Here is a 21,144-nt window from a genome sequence, read left to right as displayed (position 1 = left end):
ACAAGATGCATGTAATTTGGTAAAAAAATAAATAAAGTGCTTTTCAGATGACGCAGCTTTGTTAGTCACAATACCTGCGCACAAGAGAGTCCCCTGACGTAAGAGGACGGAGCTCTACATCCCACTTACTGGTACAAAATGACTCACATTACAGGGGCGCAATTAATGAGGAAACTGACACATTTCATTTTATAAACCAACATGAAGATGAGATGGAAAGACTATTTGTATCTTGGATTGGCGTTAGTTTGCACATCAGGCACATCCAAAGAGTATGAAGAAAAAAAAATCCAAATAAGATCATAAACATGTGAAAAGAAAAAGTTAAATCAGTTATTAACCTACAACTCATATCAAAAAATCTAAACCTTATGTATGGAGAAGACTATTGTCAAATGTTGATATTTAAACTCACCTAGCAAAAACAACTAACCAAACAAAGAAACTGTGGTTATGTTTCTTTAAAAACAAACAAAAACAAAACAAGCAAAAAAAAAACAACCTACATAACATGGCTAGAATATGTATTTAAGGTTAATATAGTTGAGTTGGACAGGAACACATTTTAAGCTAGGCATTCAGTGGGTCAGGTTAGCGGTTTTAAACTTAGCATTAAGACATCAAAGCTCACTCAAACGAGGGCTTAAAACACAACGTTCTTCCAAAACAATTGCTGTTTAAATTAGAACATAAAATTGCGTTATTATCTTACACTAAGAAACTTACCAGTCATTTCAGTGGGAGAAAAATGGCGCTTTCGCTGCCGTTCTTCTTCTTCTTTTCTGTTTTATTGGCGGATGGCAACCAACTTAAGGTGCATTTACCGCCACCTACCGGACTGGAGTGTTGTCATCAATTATATTCCTTCACAACCGTTTGTCTCGTTTGTCTTGTTGCTTGGAGAAGAGGAGGTGGGCGGAGCTTTCCAGACCCAAACTGATGACGTCTACTCACGCTAGAAATTTCCACCAACACCAGGGGGCATTACAGTATACTCAATCTGTTGTAATAGCTGAGAAAGAGACAATGAATTTTGAAACTACTTCACATTTAAGTCAGTGAAATTTACTGTGAACAAATTATAATTTCACAATAAAACATACAGTTGTGGACAGAATTTTACATCCTCTCTTTAGTGAGAAAGAATCACTTTGCCTAGCGTTTGCAGCAGCTGACCACACAGTCTGGTCAAGGATCCAGAGAACCGTTTTACAGTCAGTTGAAGAAAAAAAATGAGCCATTTGGCTACAATGACACAAAAAAATGTTTGGAGGAGTTAAGCAGAAACTTTGAACCAACAACTTTGATGCATGGCGGTATCAGTATGTGTTCTGCTTTCCTATATGCCAAGTGCAGCAAAGAAGAAGGAGAATCCATAAAATTCTTCATGGCAAATAGATGTCTAGATGGCTTAAACACAAACCCAGGTAAGAGCTGACTCTGAAATAAAGGAAGCTGATTAAAAGCTGGAGTTCATTGAACCTCAAACACCTCAACTCTATTGAAAAGGTAAACTTTGTGGGTTTCTGTTGAGAAGTTGCTGGTTTCAGGTTTGTCAAAATTGAGAGAGTACCATTTTGATGACAAAATGGTTTCCAAATATTAGTGTGGCTATATATATATATCTGAGCACATATAAACATAACCATAGGACCACAATAAAGATTCAGACAATCTACTAATGTTTTTAAATCCACTGACTGAATAAAATATGGTGCTTCAACAGCAATAAAAACTCAAAATGAACACAAGATTCATCCCCATATGAGAGAATACAAACTTCTGGCCAGGATCACAGACACAACGGGGGGCATAACATAGAAATTAATGCTAATAATAAATAATAATTCAAGTCTAAACCTCACAAACTGAAATAATACAGCTTCATCGATAGATGCCCCATTGAATTTTTAATTAACACACAGAGAGGTTCATGCAGTTATGGGCCATTGTTGCACACAAAACTAAACAGAAAAATAATTACTGCCTGAATGGAAATTTACCAAAGAAGAGATTATTAGGGAACAGTGAAAAATAACTTGTCAACTCGATCCCCAGCTCTCAGTCAGACTTAATTTATTACATCTTAGAGTTACAAATAGAAATTTGGCCACCCTGCCAAAAGAAGAAGAAAAAAAACATAAGGTGAATTGTTCGCAGTGGCTTTTGTTAGACTAATAAAACACAGTTACAGCAGAAAAAAAAGACAGGTAACATGCAGACCCAGAGGTTCCTCCTTAAATCATCAAGACATAATCTTCATAGAAATCTGTCTTGTAAACTGAAAACAATGAGGTAACACAAGAAGAAATAAATGTTTGAAAACTACCAATTGAGTGAATATTTTCGCAAGCCATTCATGCCAAATCATCAAACATGAACTCAAAGTGACTCAAGGTGAGGAATGAAGGAATGTTTCTCCTTTTATCCCTTTTGTTTTTCACTCCGATTACACGCCATGCATTGAGAGAACAAAGAGTAATTTCCTCAACTTGCCTGCAAAGAATGATCAATGCAGAATGCTGATTTTTATTAGAGAAGCTCCTGACTCACAGAAATCCAACTGTGTTAAAAACCAGAGGAGGTGCAAAGAAACGAAGCTTGTAATTTTCTGCTTCATGACTTCTTCACATTTTCACCATGAGTGATCTAATATTTTTCCTTCCACTAGCTAACTTGGAAACGCAACACAAATATTAACTGCTTTCAGGATTGTTTTTCGGAACCAGAACATTCAGGTTTGTGTCAAAGCTCTGGTTTCCTAATTTGATGATTCCTATTAAAGGCACCGATCAGGATTCTGTGGCCAATTTCAGAACTCTGTTTTTTTGTAAAACTTTACCCTGCTGATGCAAATTCTGGCCAGCAGTTTCTCTTAAATAACTATATGACAAACAAGAATAGAAGAACAGCACCAAAAAGGGTTAGCTGTGACTATGCAGAAGTAACATCACAGTGCCTGTGTGATGGAGCAGAAAAGCAGGGTTTTATTAATATTTAAAAACAAAGGCAAAATGATTGCAAAGTTCCTATTTTAAACGTTCTTTAGTCAAATAACAGCACAACTGACATCACATCTCTGTGTTTATCACCCAAAGAATGTGGATGAAACAGAACTGTTGTTACATAGAAATACAAGCAGCCATCCTGTTATCTGTTGAAATCTTTGATCTCTCTCGGAACCTGAATGAGCCACAGACGTCTCAAACTGTAGTAAATACAGTTTCCTTTACAATAGCTTCTTACAGCGGTGTGGTTCCTCACACTTCATTTTACCAATGTCAAAGGTAATGGAAATGGCTAACCTTGAGTCACTGAAAAGTGTTGTCATTGCAGCCTTCTTAGGTATGATGTGCTTCCTGATTGCAAAGAGATTGGATTCTTGAGTTTCCAGTAACACGGTCGCCAGCAGGACCGATCAGGTTGAAAATTGGCCAATTCCAGTCACCAGTCATTTCCTCAGATCTGCTTTTTAACAGATTTTGTTTATGAACTCATTCAAATTTAAAGATTAGGCAAATGATGTTCTGCCCTCACAAAACACTTTTTTAACACACCAGCAACACTCATACTAGTATGTAGGTTAAAACTCAACTAATTGTATGAATATATTTGTAAAATGCATTTATCGTTTCAAATCCCAAACCTAATTTTCTACCTAGTTAAAGTCTTGCTCTCTTCCATGATCTTTACTTGGGTTGCAGAGAGACAGGTCCAGAGGGGAAAACTGAACGAGCCTTTTCCCAGCAGTCCTTTCAGCTTGTTCGATGAGATTCCAAAGCATTCCCAGAACCAAGGAAAAATGCAGTTCTTTGCGTTCCAGGTTTGCCTCTGCAGGGTCTCCTCTCAGCGGCATGTTTCCTAAAAACTTGTAAAGAGCTGGGCTAATTATCATCACACCCATAAACTGACTTTTCAAGCTACTTTCAACTAAAGTAAAACAGCAAATATAGTGTTGTTAAAGTTTCAAAAACTTTGTGTTCTTTTCTGATTAACACACAAAGTTCTTTTCTTTACTCCTCACCAGATATTTATTAGGAACATCAGACCAAAGGCTAGTCCCAAGACTTGTGTACCTTAGAATGACGTCAGACAAGATTAAACATATTAGGTTAGTTCCATACCTATTTCCTGCCCCAAAGACATGCATCACTGATACGTAGCATGATCCATAATATTCTATGGTATTACAGGCAGTTTAATTTGGGGAAATCATAAACACCACTCATTAGTTATAATAAAATTGTGGTTGAAAAATTATTTCAATATATCATCTGAGAACCAAAGATTTATGTTTGATCGCCCTCTGGTGGGGACTTTAACACATTGCAGACACCTTTATTGCATCTTAAATTACGTAAAAAGACTACTGCTCCTATCTTAAATTCTATATTAAAACCTTCACATTTCTCCCTGTTATAATAAAATATTCATCTGATGCAATTGTAATTTCTGGAAAATGTAATATTTATCAGAGTGTACGAATATGTTCTTAAATATCCAGAATACTACATAGTTTTATTTTTTTGTTGTATTCTCTTTTACTAAAATACCAGATCATCCTTTGTCCTCCTCAATCAAAGAAAAACGTCACACAGATCACTTTTCCCATTGTATGTGATTACGCCTGCAACGTCATCAGGTGCCGAAATAGCTCAGTTGGGAGAGCGTTAGACTGAAGATCTAAAGGTCCCTGGTTCGATCCCGGGTTTCGGCAGTGCTTGAAAGCATTTTTGAATTTATTTATGTAGGTATTCATTTAGAACTGTAAAGTCATAGTCTTTGGGAAAATATTTTTGTGGCCATCACGTGACGTTGCTGACTATATGTCTGAACTGTTTGCTCTCACCGGGAAATTAGAGCACAGCACAGGAACATAAGCCAATTGCTGTTACATGATCAGGAAAGATTGTGCCAGGTGGATCTCAGACAAACCACGGGATGTTTGTTGGAGCTCTACTGGCACATTGGAGGTTCAGACTGTTTCTCAGCTGTTCTGGCTCGTGTGAGCGCTAGGCTGCTGGTGTGTTGAGGCAGCAGGGCCTCAGTCCAAAAGAACATGCCTGGCCCACCAAACAGGTCAGAGATTTGCGTCATTGCCATTGAAACCTGAATGAATGACCAAACGGCTCTCTCTGTGGGGATGTGCTAATCAGCAGTGCATAGATAATGAACAGAGAGAAAGTGTGTTAAATCAAGGGAATTCACTGTAATGGATGGAAACGGCGCAAAGTTCTCAAATTTCTTGTAATGACGAATGTCAACACACACACACCTACTATGTCTGAAATAAGTTTGTTTTCAAAGAATAATGGAAAAAAACAGACAATATGAAGCAGAGAAGACATCAAAAAAGTGCAAAGAGCTTGTGCAACTAGTGTGCCTGCTAGTTCCATTTTTTGCTGGAATAATCAAACTTTGACCGAAAAGACATCAAAAGTATTAATGTGTCTTAAACGTATCATGTTACAACCACAAAACTTCAGTGTAGTTTTGTCTTTATATCACAAACCAAAAGAAAGTGATGCATAACCATGAAGTGTAAGGAAGTGGATATGTTGCTTTCAAAATGTAAGAATTAAATTTGAAAAGTGAGAGGTTCTCTGTATCTACCCGCCTTTATTCTGATACCCTTAATAAAACACAAAGTATCCATCATAGGATGTTTTTTCTTAAGCAGAGACGGGACAAATGATCAGAGTTGAGTTCAACTAAAAGAACGAATACAATCTGACAGAAAGAGCAACAGATTTGACACTGGGACAGAACGTCTCTGTCCAGCAGGACAACACCCTTAAACATACAGCCATGAGCTACTAGGCGATGGATTATGTGTTATAATGGCCTATGCAAAGTCCACACTTAATCGAATTGAGAATCTGTGTCAAGACCTGAATGTTGATGCTTACAAAGCGATTATTTTGGATAAAATGTTCAACAATTCAGCTGGAATTGCACAACAAGGTGTTTCTACATAATATTTACTTATAATATTTAATTGTAAAGTTGAAAACATATGTAATGCAAGCCACACTTTTCATATTCTCATTTGGAAAAAAAACCCCTGAAAATATCCTTCATTTGTCTGCTCCACCTCTGTGCACTACTTTGCATTGTTCTGTCATATGAGAAAACGCACAAAAAACACTGAACTGATTGACGTAGTGTGATAACGTGTGCACATATTCAAAGGGTGTAAATACTTTTGCAAGGTGCTGGATTTGTTGCCCTTTGTCCACAGTTGTCTTCTGCATGCAGGAATGTTGTTTTCATAAATCAGTCTGTTAGAAATGACAAGTGGAAATATTTAAAATATTTAAGACATGCCTTGTTGCTCATGTTCATGAACTGCAGACAAGTTGATCAGCTGGCAGATGATTAGAAGGACACATTTTAAAACCAGTTTAGCCCATCAGTGTTTCTGCCAGTACAGCTGTTTCTGAGGGTGGTCAAGATGCTGAAAATGATACATAAAAACTCAGTTCAAGACCAATAAGCACCATTTCTTCTTAGTCGTAATCTAATTTGCCGTCGTTGAACATCCTGCTCAGAGTGTTACACAACACTTCCCCGCTTCCTCCCCTCTTTTTTTTTTTTTTTTTTTTTCGCGCTGCTTGCTGTGTTTAGCTCTGTTTCCTGGCAGCTTTGTTCTCCTCGGTCTTGGAAGGTTTCAAAGAATCCATGTAGATGTCGGTCAAGCTCTAAAGCAAGTCTGTCTTGGTGGTCAAAGAGAACCCTGCGAGTGGCGGGTGGTCCATAAAGCCGGACGGATGCACGGAGAGAGGATGTTATTGGTCCAATTAATCTAAGCCCTGTTGAGCGTTGCTCCACTTCCAAGAAGCTCACACAGACGCTCTGGTTAATTTGGTTTCAGGGCTTACATAACTGGAGCAGCGCTAAAGTCGACACAGTGAGCAAGCAGACTTGAAGGTTGTGTCTTCCTGCAAAACGAGTCGAGCTCAGACTGTTCACATCACGTCTCCAGGCCTTCCTGGAAGTCAGTTTTGGCTGTGAGGATTCTGTAAACGGCTAAATGTTTCTCCTGCTATTAAGTTTTACTTCACTTTCAGAAGTACATCCTACATCCGTTCTGCTGTTTCTGTTTTGTACAAATTTGAATCAAGTAAACTTAACACTTTTTCTGATTAATCGTCCTAATAATGCGGTTATTCCACATTTTATTCCAGTAAGTTTTATAAATTGTTTTTGCTTGTTGCACATATAATTTTATGTTATCCAAATGAAAAAATAGCTATGAGCTATTAATTTGTCTAGATTTTTAAAAAATCACAGATGTGAACTCTTATTTTTACGCTGTTAAAATGTAAAACAACTATAATTTATGTTGTGTGTTTGTGAAAGATGCAACTTTTCTCTATACAAAGTACAAAAATGTGTGTTTTCCACAACAAAATACATTATTTATGTTCCCACAGACAATGCGATGAAGAAGACGGAAACAAAATCCAAAGAAATACCTTTGTACAACAAAAATAAACTATACCAGTACATTTGTGTTAACAAGTCTTGTTATGGAGTTCTTGTTATATAACTCACCACGATGTGACAAAGAAAGGTTGTCCAAGGGAACAGAGTCTGACCTCGCTTTTGTCCTTTGAGACAAAAAGCAGGCTTTGTCTCCCCAGACTGACTGCTTAGAAAGTAACAAACCCACTCCATGTTTCTTGAACGACGTTCAAGGACATCATGGTGACTTGCTTCTCTGTGTTAATCTGTGGTGCTGTTGTCGCTATTGTTGCTGTTCTTTCTCTGCACTGCGCTGACCTTTGCAAATGCCTGGGTGCTGATCTACGTCATTATATCAAAGCGGCAATTCAGAAGTTTACTCGCAATTTTTGCTGTTGCTCTCCCACAAACAATGCAGCCATGGTGCCTGCTGGGCTTGGGAAGTTTATGTAATTTTAAAAAATGAACATGATTCAGTCATCTGACTGAATTTTTCTTTGGTAAGGTTCTGGGGGGGAAAAAAACTGATAAAAATGCTTTTCCAATAACTACAAGATAAATGCTGACTACCTGATTTTTTGAGAGAGCAAACTCAAGATTTCTCTGTTGTCTGATTCTAATCCAGAATCAATTTACTTGGGGGTTCATAAACAGGTCAGAGTTGCAAAAAAGGAATCAGCATATTTCACTTCCTCCCCTTGCAATTTTAAAGCCATATTAAGATGGCCGACTTATTTTCGAGAGAGTGACACTACCAGCTGCAGTCATCCAGCCTGCACTGTTTCCAAACTTCCAGTCTAACATCGTAAATGCATCTCATCAATCAGTCGATGTGCTTCTACATTTCACATCCTTGGCGTTGGCTCACATAGGTCACAAGGCTTAACGGCCGGGGCTGAGGATGTTACAAAGTCACCGTGTGTTAGCGGTGCAGGGACAGTGTGCAATAAAAGTATTGTTTTTCTAGCATGCTGCCATCCTGCCCTGTGTGTATCACTGCCAGGAAGTGTTGGAGCAGGTGCATGTTTTTATTTCTCACATGGGTGGTGCGTCTGTGGTTTCCTCGCCATCTGTCAAAGAGATAACGACTCACTTCATTCAAAATAGCAGCTGAGTAATGGTGCCTCAATGGTAATGGCGCCATCAGCCTGTAGATACTACCAGTAGGACGTGGGTTATCGCTAGCATCTTGACTAACACAAAATTACTCCATTCAGTATGCTAACATTAGTGTATAAATTAAAATTATACAAAATTCTAAGTTTAGCTTAAGTGATGCCAGTAATATCAACATGCTAGTCACTCAATATGCTAATATGCAATATGCCATTCTGCTAACATTAGCCTAGTACCTAAAATAAGTATTTTACATCATTTCATATTTATTAGAAATATTTACCATACTGAATGGATTAAGTCAATGTAAGTAAACATGCTACTGACATCATTCAGTATGCTAATATTAGTGTATAAAATAAAATTATCCAAATTGCTAAGGTTAGCTTGAATGCTATCTGTAACATGTGTGGCTCCAGCATGTTAATTTACAGTGACTTAATCCATTCAGTATGACAAACATAGCAAATATATATGAAATAATGTGAAATGTCTTGTATTTTAGATACAAGGCTAATGTTAGCATGAGGGAATGGGGTGGCCACCCGTCCCCTAAAATATGGAATCCTATTTGGCTGTTAAATGTTGCGTGAACCGATACAATTTGTTCCGTATTTCTCTAAATGTCCGATACACACGCCTATCACACACATATCAACACTAAGTGAAACAATAATGACCAAAATAAAATACAGGAAATATTAAGGTCAACTAAATTGCAGTGGCGGGACCATAACAATAAGAAGAACGTTTGGCCGTGACGTAGGTAGTGCGCCAGTTCGACCGGAACTTACCGGAAGTTGCCCGCGCTGTAAACAACTATCCTCCAAAGAGAGAAGTGCCAAGCCGAGCTAGATGGCCCTTACTGTTAGTTCAGTATTTGGAAGCGTGGCCAACACGAACTGAACGGCTTCCTCCAATTTCTCCGCCACCATTGCTAGTTTTAGCAATGGCTAACTGCAATTCTAAAACGGCGCAGAATGTCGACGTCATCTTTCACAATTTCTTCTGTCTCGGTTGAAATTCTTCAGGAGGGAGGAATCCACTTCAGTGGAAGAAACATATGGGAGAAAGCCCAAACGGAGCAGTGAAGGCGTAGGAAGCAATGGCCAGGCCAGGATAATAGCTGGAAGGCTAGGATGAGTTTTCAAGTTTTGATAAGCTGAAATGAAGAAAGGGGCTGATCAATAGCCAGTCTCCTACTTCTGTTTTCATGACTGAATATACTGTATTAAGGCACAGCTACCCAGATTAATGTTTTGATCCATACCTTTAATTTTAAAAAGATTTTTATTGTTGAAGTGAAAATGGCATTAGGAATGTACCATAGTTTTAATCAGAACCTAAGGCATGAAAGACTGCCAGTCTGATATACAAACAATATCACTTATAGATGTCCCTTCCTGCATTATAAGCGGTTACTATGACAACAATACCATTACTTCTAAAAGAGACATAAAACTGGAGATTGTTAACTTTTTAAAAAAGGAGAGTGCCAAGCAGCAAGAGAAAGAGGTAAGGATAAATTTTTGCAGTTTTGTCTTTTTGAACAAAAAATATGCAGCCAGAAAACCTTTAAGGTTTTAGAGATTCTTTAATTTTGCCTCCGATCAAATGAAAACAGAAGCAAGCTGTTATTTAGCCGACCGGTGTTAGATTAACTGTAACATAAAGTTAATAGCTGCCATGACTTTGTTTGTTGGTAAATTTCTCTTACAGACTCTTTATTTCCCTCCTACTTATAGCTACCAAAGTAAAGTACATGGCAAAGGGTAAAATAAATAAAACATGAACAATCACTCTGCTGCTCAAGTTAAAAAAGCAAACGAATATTTCAAACTGCTCCATTTTTGGTTTGTGTTTTACTGCCTTGGAAAAAAGAAGACAGAATCAGAAAATTGGAATTGGGCAACTCACACCTCCCAGAAAATAGTACTGACCAGGAAATATATGTAACTTAAATTTTGCAATATCTTCAATATTTTTATGATCTTTACCCAAGTGTTTTCTAATTATTTGCATCTTTAAATCAACATTTTTAAAAGCTTTTGATACAAACAAAGGTGGCAATTTCTGCAGAGTGAACTAAAACTCAGATATTTAATTTCCTATTTAAAATAATATGACTTGGATAAAATGAATTGGACAGGGCTGCAATGTTTTTTATTGTTACAAGATTACCACAGTTGATGTCATCCTGTAGTTTCAGATTTTCTCATAAAACCGTGTTCCTGCTAAGTCTGTTTTCTTCTGCTAAGAACATAACTGATCATTTATCGTTTAGTTAACAGGTTTGTTATGGTAAAAGCTTTTGGGATGTCCCTTGATCTAGTTGGTCTATGTATAGCGTTTGCATGTTACGTTAGATCAAAGGGATTCCCCCATGTGTGGAGGGCCTCTGACTGGTATGTGTGGCCTCCTTCATGCTGTGATAGTGTCGCTGTCTGTGGAAATTTGTCAGGTGGTTGTATCGGCGATGACAAGCTGTCCTCTGACTGAAGACGAGTTTTAGCCTGACATATTTCCCATACATATCTCATTTTCTTCTCCCCCAGCGTGTATGTGCACTCTGGCAGGTGTTGATCAGGCATGGCTTTAATATTACATTTCATCCAGCTGGAAACACGTGGCATAATGTGGCATAAGCTAGAAATTTTACATTGATGGTGACGTTTGGGCTCTATGTAGACAGATAGGCAGTGTTTTTATAAGATTGAACAACTTTACGAAATGCTTTTTCTAGACCCCTATATCTCTCAAAAGTGAGTTGGTGTTTTATATTGCATGTTTACATCAGATTTAATTTATTTACATGTATAAACTAAGGCTTACACTCTTGTAAGTTTAAAGGTCTCTTAAAAAAAAATACTGACGTCACTAATGCTACATTTGCGTTGACTAATTAGCAAACAATTGCCAAAGAAACTAATCTCCAAAAGCTGTAACTTCATGTTCCCCTTCTGCTGGGGGAACGTGAAGTGAAGTTCATGAAGTTCCAGGAACTACATTCATCATCGGTTCCAGTGACTGTAACAAAATATTGGAATCCAAATTCAACAGTTTCCCCACAAGCATATCCAGCTCTGACCTATGGGACTGTTTTTGGTCCAATAGTTCTCCGAAGGCTACAGGAACGGGAATCTTCACTAAAGAGCAACAGATCTTTAATTTCTCTGGTTGCAGTTACATCTTGTGGGATAATAATATTGAACTTTCACAGAAGATGCTATTAAAGGAATGTCTTTGGTAACTTGGCTCCTTGGGCAAACCTTGTGAAGGCTTAATGAATTTTGATTTCTTAGAATTCATTGTCTTTCTCTCAAAATAGATGTGCACAGTTATTTTGGGTATCAGAACATGAAAAGAGTTGAATGTTTGGAAATTTTCTGCAAATAACTGACTAGTTATTTGCCATATTTGCACTGACAGTACGCAAGCGTAATTTGTATTTCCATTACAAATGTGAAATTACGACGTTTCCATTAAATAAGAAACAAAATGTAAATCCCACGTGACTAAGTTTGTTCACGCAATAAGTAAATAAAAAAACACGCCGTATCATCATCTTTCTCCCACTTCCTGTCATCTCCTTCATCATTTCTGCCAGTAGTAACATCCGGTTGTTGACCATGTGACTTGTGTGATGCAAAATTCAATGGACAAGCTGCTCCTGTCAGAACCTGTTTGTCATCGTTGGCCACATTTCACACATATCTGAATGAAGGCGGCATGACAGAACCACTTTAGGCAAACTTATCTCAGTTGGTATTGAGTGTTATTATCTGGATCGGACTTTGCTGAGCAACATAATTGTCAGATCATCAGATTGATAGATCATGCACTGCGACTGTTCCTGCTTCGGACTCAGATGTCCTCACTTTCTATTATATCACTACACCATGAAAGGTTTGTGCTGCAGAGAGAAAGTTACACCATGCTGAAGTCTCGGGTCCAAGTATCAAATAATGATGTAAAGCTGGAGCCGACAGGACCTGTTTGACCTTCGTGAATGATTCAGGCGCTTACCCGGTGCCAGCAGAGCTATCGTTGCCCTTCTCGTCCGGGAGTTACCAACCCGTCACCATCTCTCAGTCATGGAACGTGTGACAGGTTCTAATCCTGAGATTGTACATCATCATCTTTTCACCGGCTTATTCTTTCTGCTTAGTCGCTCGCTTGAGAGGCGTAAAAAGCGCAGTGCAGTCCTTTAAAGTCCTTCATCAGGTTGTTTTTGGGTGCCCATGCCAGGGAAACCAGATGAAAAGATAATCAGGCCGTGGTATTTGTCATTGACGGAGCTCCAAGGTATGAGGATATGACCCGCTCTGGTTGCCTTCTACATTCCTGTAAAGTGTCCTTTTGTTTGGAGGATTACTGAGCATATATATAACTCTGCTCTCACCATCACTGGACTCTTGGAGCAGATTTTGGCAGTGCCAGCTATCCCGGGCTGGCATCTCTTCATCCTACTACTGTTGATACCCATTTTGTCCCCCCACTCAGAGGGGCTGTCTCCCTTTTGATGTTGAGTCAAAAGCTCGAGTGTATTTTTACCAGCGCACCACTAGTTATTTTCTTTTTCAGTTCACACACATCATCTGAGTGCAAAGAAAATTGATGCTTTTTCATCATTATCCTGACACTCAGAGCTCTCTTACACTGAAATCGATGTTTACAACAGATTTCTGCGTCTTTCTTCGTGCCTGACTCTGATTATGCGTACAGCTTTCACTCTTTGTATCAGACAGTTTTGTGTACATGTGCACTACGCTTAAAGAAACACGCTGTGCTCCGACTGCAGGGGATGAAAGCCAAAGAAGGTTTCCTTTAAATTGGTCACTGACTCACTGAGAGGGCAGCTGAGTCAAATGCACTTTGGCGGCTCTCTCATGGCATAAACACTAATGTACTGTATTAATGCAGACACTACAATGTTACTGAAATAGAAGGAAGAATTTTTTTTTTGTTTCAGTCCGGATCTTTTTTTTTTATATTCAATTGAGTCGTTTACATCCACCTATTACTGGCCTGAGAGTCGTTTTATTGTAATTCTAGGCTTTTATTGGTGAGTTTGACACAGTAACTTCAACCAGTTTTGAAAACAAGAAGTTGTTCAACATCTGTAAATATGTTTTGATGAATTTGTCAAATTTGCACAGGGTCAGAATTATAGATACCTGCTTCAGTACACAGTAATGTGGGAAAATAAGGACACCCTGTGCAGCACCTTTTATGTTTGAAGATATTTCACAGAAGTGGGAAATTCAGCTATGAGTTTACAGTGAAACTGAAGAAAATACATTTTGAGTTCATTTGTAACATGTTATTTTGAAAAGAGGACATTTCTGGTAAGAAAGAAATTAGGACACTCTTTTGCTCTAACTTAAAATGGGTGAAATGACACAGGAAGATACACAAAATGTATTTATTTCATCTCTTAAACTCGGTTGGTTGCAATGACTTTGTCTCATAGACCCCAAAACCTGAACATAGACAAAACTAAAAGTCCAACAACAAAGAAAATGACAATTACTGAGTTATGAAGTTCATAATTATCGTGATTATGTTTGGAAGCTCTCTACTCAGCTAAGATTTTATAAGGAGAGCTGATCAACTGATGTGACTTCAGTTGATAATTATCAAGCTATTTAAAAAAAATAATAAATTTGACATATTTATCAAGTTTCTCCCTCAAGGTCACAGACTAGTTTCAACAATAAAAAACTGGGTCAAAACTTACGCTACGAAATGTGAAAAGTGAAAAATGTGGCTGGAGTTAGGTGTTATAAAAGAAACTTCAAAGACAAATTGTAATTCTAAACCTTTTTAGTTTATTTTGTCCTAGTTGATCTACAAACTAGACCATTTTAACTTTCTCTGGATCCTGCTATGGAGCTGAATTGGGACCATAAATCTTAAGAAACAAATTGAACTGCAAAAATGTTTTTGAAACTGAAAACTTTGAGCAAACTTTATGGTCCCAATTTAGCTCCATATACGTCCTTCTCTCTTTGAGCCTCAGGTATTCCGTAGCCAGTCCATCCAGCAGTCTCTGTATGATCCTCCTGATCTATCAACAAACGCTCGTTATGCAGGTACACAGCTCTGTCTTTGGACAGATTAGGACCAGGGACAGGAGGAGAATTAAAATGTTGTCCATTGGGAGTTTGGAGATTACATTGGGTTCAACAGATCATGCAGTATCCCAAAGAAAACATTTTTTTGTCTCAAATCGTAGTTATTGTGTACGAAGCGTTGTCTGTATCAGATTAAGAGATGAAGTGCTTGTTCTGATGCATAAATGCTGCTGCTTTTACTGAAGGCTGGATGTTCACTTGACAAATTGAAGCAGGGGGGGGGAGAAAAACTGCTGCATTGAGCAGCACAGGGTGCATACTTTATTGCAAGGGGGGGAAGAGTCCTAGGGGACTTTCTCTGTAATCCCCCAACACGTGCGCTCTTCCTCACGTGCTCACGACGACTACTGCACTGCAGACTCGTCTATCTGGCGAAAAGAAGAAAAAAGAAAGCGCTGGCAGTGGACCAGACACTGCTTTAAAGCAGCTGGCATTCCTACTCATGCTGATCCCAGACCTCCTATAGGCCCCTCACTAAATCAGCACAAGTTATGCTGCACAATATTAGGAAAGCATACAATCGGAGTATTATTTCCAAGTATATCAATAAAAAAAAATTCTTCCTGTCTTTTTCCCTTTAGCCGTCATCCACCTTTCTGTGTGCGTTAGCTCCTTGTCTGTTATTCTCCTGCAGGGAGAGTTTGTCTGATTTGCCAAAGGACACAGTCTGATTATTCTTTGTGGTTTATGACGTGCTGTAGTTCAAGCAGATTTTTTTTCTATAGAAATATTCTGGATAATGCAATGGTGACTGACTGGTCTTAAAGCTGACATCCACCCTGATTGGAGAATCAAAGACGCAGAAAGAAAGCAGCGGGTAGGCTAATTTATTTCCTAACAGAGAGCTTTGCATCATGGGACCATTAAAGATGACTGACGTAAGCCGTCATATTGCATGTTAAAATGTCACATTGATGTCTTTTTGTTTTATTTCATTCACTCAAGTCAATATGAACCATTCAGGTTGCAACTAGAAGTCATGAATGAAATGGAGCAGAAAGAAGTGTAAACTTCCGAAATCTATTTTAGATTTAAAAATTTAAAATTTTAATTTTAAAATTTAGCTATTGAGTCCAGAAGACTATTACAGACAGATTTCAAATAAGCACAACAAAATATCGGCTTATTCAGTGCCTTTCCGCTTCGTCTCTCGACTCTTGTCGTCCTGAATTTCCAGTTTTTGAAAATATCTGTTCCTTTTTCATTGTATTTGCTTCCTCTTTTTACGAAGCTGTGTTTGAATTCTTTTTGGTTAAAAAAGCTATTTTTTTTATTGTGAATTTTTACACAATATTAAACACACTCCACCATACCAGATTATGCAATACGTCTGATGCCGTCCACTTTTTGTAGAATACAGCTTTCCTCCACAGTTAGAAGTCTGCAGACGTGTTGGTCTTGAATCTGTCTGTTGATTTGTTTTCCAGTCCGTTCGTCTGTTTGTGTGATTTAAAGCTTTGATTTCTGTAGAATAACAGCAGTAAACATCTGTATTCATCTATAAAAAATGGACGAAACGGAATTACAGGCTTGAAATGTAAGTCTGGAAAACTTAAACTTCAACATAAAGTTCGCAAGATTGTTCATTTCTTAAAATGGTCTGTTTGTGGTGTATTTCGAAGTATTTGACTTGAATTACTAAACATGTAGTCTAGTACACATGTTTCAAGATAATCTACACCAATTCTGGTAATGTGTGCAAATTCTGGCTTTGCACACATGCAGCCCGGGAAGCTTCAGAAGCTTAAATACAGAATCCAGCAAAAGTGGAAGTATTTGATGCTGATCGTGTTCCCCTTCGACATTTATTCCTTTTATATCAGGCTTGTCTGTAAGTTGCTTCGAGATATTTCAGAACGGTTCTTTTCAGTTTACACAATTGTTCATCATGAAGCTTTTTCCCACCCCCCAATTCCTGATCAGGGGAAAATGTCTACACGTTTTTAATTGAAGCCTATTTATCAGCTGCTCTGCTCCTTCAATGTATATTTAGTCACCAACAGATATAAACTGAGTACAACAGAAATGTGGATCAGCATTCATTTTAACATTGACACACGCTAACAATAAACCCGTGGGGCAAGATTTGTTGTTCTTGTCTACGGTTCTGCAAATTACAGGTAGATTTTTAAATGGTCTACAAAACAACATGAGGAAGTTGTTGTGTGTTTAACGGTTCTTTGTTGCCGCGGTGACACAACGAGTGTTGCTACACGCTCGGGATGGTTTGTGTCCAGCGGTCTGCAGAGTCACTGTGGAGTATCGTTCTCGGTTAGTCGGACTTAGATAAGAAGTAACACTCTGGTGCCAAACAGTGACTTACAAAAACCTTCATATTGGTGGAGCTTTTCCGCATTTTGTGGAGGAATGCAGGCAAAACAAGTAAAGGGGCAGTATTTCCCACATACTTTGTAACACAATCAAGTAACCATGTTAACTTCAGTTGTTATAATGCTGTATATACCAAATATGACTTAAAAGAAATTTGACTTTGTAATTTAAGGCCTTGAAATTGGGCCTCTGTCTCTTTAAGAAGCTCCTGCTCTTTCTGAAACTCCACCATCAGGGAGTCGTCCCAACATTGCTCCTCTATTAACCTTTTAACGACGTTTTCACCAGGTGTTTGCTAATTGCTGCTGGCTAGTCTGAAGGGAAGGCTGCTCTGTGAGGCAGAAGCCTGGAAACAGCAGCTCTGAGGACAGCCTGCGTCTCGAATGCGGTGCTAGGTCGCTCCAGGCTCTTGGCACAGATGAATGGTTACATTATGATGTAAAGCTCAAAAAAAGTAGATTTTACATAATACTGCCCCTTTAAGGAAAATGCACACTCTTATCAGATGCACTACGTAATTACTAATAACTAAATATGACAAATCAGAAATCAGTTTGCTGTCAAAAATGTTAAGTTGCCGTGAAAAGAAAGGTTGTTTCTTGTTTCTCTATATCATGTACTACAGATCATAGAACTTTCACTGCATCCTGTGTTTTAGGCAGAAAAAAACCCGCTCCGCATGCTATTGGTTATCACTTTAGTTATTTGGTCTCAGAGTTTTTCTCTCTTTATTTATGGGCTTTCTTGTAGCTTTGCCGATAAAGAGTGGCCCCATGAACTTGAGGAAAGTTAGAACTAGGTCTTCAATTAGCTGTAACTGTACTCCACATCGAGGCAATGCCTTACTGTATTACCTTTTTTTTTTTTTTTTGCACGTGTGGGGCTATTTTCCAGTGATTAATATTCATCGGGGCATCGGTCACCCAGGGTTAAGACGGGGCTTTCCGCATGCTGTGTTGGTTTACGGTATTGGGTGTCCTGGGTGAAACCATTTTTTTTGCCGCATTGATCATGTTACTTTTAATTTAATGATATGAAATTTCAAGCCACGGATTTACCCAGCTCCTGGTCTGACCTGGAACAGGTGGCACGTGTTTTCCAACCACCGACTTCCTTCACTTCTTATTGTTCTTTTGGCGTTATCTACTTTATTATTCTTTTTTTTTTCTTCATATCTTTTCAAACTTAATTGTTTAAAGGAGCGAGTTGGTCTCCATCGCTTCCTTATAAAGACATGAACACAGTTTGACATTGAGTTGTCCCCCCTGCGTTGACCCGGGCCTTTTTGGGTCAGCGAAAGTAGCATCTAATTCATGTTTGGCCGCACACTGCTGTTTTATGGTTTGCTTAAAGGCTTTGATGTGGAGTTCTACTAATGGGACGCTGTTGTGTTTATGAGTCCCAAGCTTTTTAAAGTATGAGATAAAGTGTGTGTGTGTGTGTGTGTGTGTGTTTATATTTGGTGGAAGAGACATGCCAACCTGCTAAAGGACGTGTAGCCCCTCTCACGTGCCATTCTGCATGACGGGAGGTGACACACTCAGGACACATCAATATTATTCTGACAAAACAAGCGTGCTCATGTCCAAAATAGCTCTATAGTATTAGAACTCCTATTTATGAAACTCTGCAGTAAAACTGTCACTGGAAAAGCACGCGCTTTGGCAGCCTGATTGTTTTTTTCCTTACACTCACATCTTTATGTACTCCTAGTTTCCCTTAAGAGAATATTCCAGTCTTAGGCTAAAGTTGGAGTAAAGATGCCTTTCTACTTTTGTATGTAACTGAGAATGCTGACCTGGTCAGTTTTACCAAAAATATTGCTCAACATATTGCATAAAATTGAGCTTTAGGGGTCTGCTGTGATTTTTTTATACAGCTCTACTTACAGTACTTTGTAGAACCGCTAGCATTACCTCCAGCCGCGGCCTGTACTTGTTGATTTAGGCAAGGCAATGCAAGCAATATGTAAACTGGAAGGAGGGACTCTTTCTGTTACTGGGTCACTGCAGAGTTCATGGAACATCAACGAGAACAACAATGTGATGGTTTCTTTTATTCTTCATTCTAGTGTTTACTTATCTCCCTTAATGTTTCAATCTGAAACTTAAGTACATAAATGCCTGGCCCTTGGTTTCTGTGTCACAAACGGTCTCTGCCAGTTTTTGCATACTTCATCCTCAATGTTGGCTTTAAAAAGCAAACGCTGCCCCATCCACCACATGTAAAGCTAAAAGATAGCAAGAGACTATTGAGTGCTGTTGGCTTACAGCTGTGTTAAGTGCCCTATCTTTAGAAATACTACAACGTGTGCTTAACACCCGTACAGTTAGAAATTGGTTCAGGCACCAGTCTGATATTTCTGCTTCACATGTGTCGACAGGTATCATTTCTTTACAGTATGTCACCAATTTCTCTGTCTGAGGCTCAAAAGGAGATGCGTTTTGACCAATGAGAGCCTTGCTTTATTCACACTAACCAGTCAATCAAAGGGCATTGATTTAAAACAACTTGCATGTTCATTTTGTTAACCTGTTGTTTTATGACTGCTACAAAATAGGAACAACACATTTTATTTTGTTTGTTTACCTCATAATCAGTTCTTGTGTCAAACTGTTTATTAATATAATGCTTTCCTTTCCTTTTCAGAATTTTGTCTTTCACCGACCAAATGGTCAGCATTTCACCATGACACTGAAGTGATTTTAGGGATTAAGAAGAGGCCGTCCTATTCAAACTGTGCTGAAGTTCCAGGAAACCAAACAGTGTGGGTTAGTGAGTCCCTTCTGACCTTGTCCAGCTGCAGCTTAGAGGCCCAGCCAAGACAAACATAAAATCAGTCCGGTCAAGACATGTATGAGTCTCGAAACATAAAAACAACCCAGCGAAGCAGGGTTCAGGTTCTCGTAGCAGAGCTAACATTGCTGGACTTTTTGGCTTTTTAGTTTTTTTCATATTCAACATTTGCTTTCAAGCTTTTCCCAAAAGCAATTCTGTGCCAAACCAAAGCTGATAAACTGCATTGTCTCTGGTCTGCAGCCAACATAGGCTCTGATTAACGATGCTGGGTTCTTTTCTGAGTGAGTGTGTGCGTGACTGCAAAAAAAAAAAAAATGTGCCAAAGGATAAATCCTGGACACATGACATCCCCATCCCGGTTTCCTCCACAGTTGGAGGGCTTTACGGCTTTAAAAGTAAATCTTTAGCTGTAAAGACTGTACGGTCCACAACTCGCCGTCCAATCATCAGTTCTGGCTGCTGTTGCATACTGGGAGAATGCAACAGAGAGGCGACATAAAGCACATTGCTTCCATGTCTTCCATTGGCACTCCTCTTTGAACGTATCCACATCTTATAGAAATTTTCTTTATACCAATAAGAGCCATTTTGGGGCCCAAGGAAAGTCATGAAGCTGTAAACGTTGCCTTCATTAGCAAGAACGAAAATATATAAAATGTTATTGTTGCCCCTAATATTTAGATCTGCTTCTATAGAACTAAATATTGGGTCTGTATAGGCATGAGCTGATGGACATAACAAAATTAAACATAGCAATATCAATCCCCAGTTGCAGTATTAAACATGTCCCTTTTATTTCAGTTGTTCCTTTTATTTCAGTTAAGGTTGCATTCACACCAGCTGTAATCTGGTCTGCTGCAATCTAAATCTAGTTTGTTTGATTAGAAAGTCCGATTCGCATGGGGAGGTGTGACTCAAACTCTGCTGTCCAAAACAGTAAACTCTGGTCCGTCTAAAAACCTCAGTCTCAGTTCGGTTAACTCTGGTGAAGTTCGAACACATATGTGGATGCCAAGCGGACCTAAGCAGGAAGCAGACTCTAGCGCAGGGCATTCTGGGTAGGTACAACCCAAACAAGCGTGCGAGTCAAGTGTCAGCGAGAGAAATGTCTTGTGGTGTTTCACCAAGTACAAATCTTACAATTGCTAAAATGTGAAGAAAGTTGCGCTCAGTGTCTTTTTCAGAGGTTTTTGTGTCGTTTCCATTAGTGGTTCTTGGTGCAGCGCCATCATAGGTGCGGGGTGGCGCTGCACACCATGCAGAGTGAAAATTTAACAAATGTTGCTATTTTGTC

General features: G+C 38.7%; 1 non-coding gene across 1 annotated transcript; it reads left to right on the top strand.

The window, feature by feature from the left end:
• Positions 1 to 4,644: 4,644 nt before the first annotated feature.
• Positions 4,645 to 4,717, top strand: trnaf-gaa. Its single transcript has one exon. It is a non-coding gene; the product is annotated as a tRNA-Phe (tRNA).
• The last annotated feature ends 16,427 nt before the right edge of the window (positions 4,718 to 21,144 follow it).

Source organism: Xiphophorus maculatus, chromosome 20 (assembly GCF_002775205.1).
Source record: "Xiphophorus maculatus strain JP 163 A chromosome 20, X_maculatus-5.0-male, whole genome shotgun sequence".
Taxonomy (NCBI): Eukaryota; Metazoa; Chordata; class Actinopteri; order Cyprinodontiformes; family Poeciliidae; genus Xiphophorus; species Xiphophorus maculatus.
The sequence above is the reverse complement of the archived record's forward strand: the minus strand, read 5'-3'. Positions and strand labels throughout refer to the sequence as shown.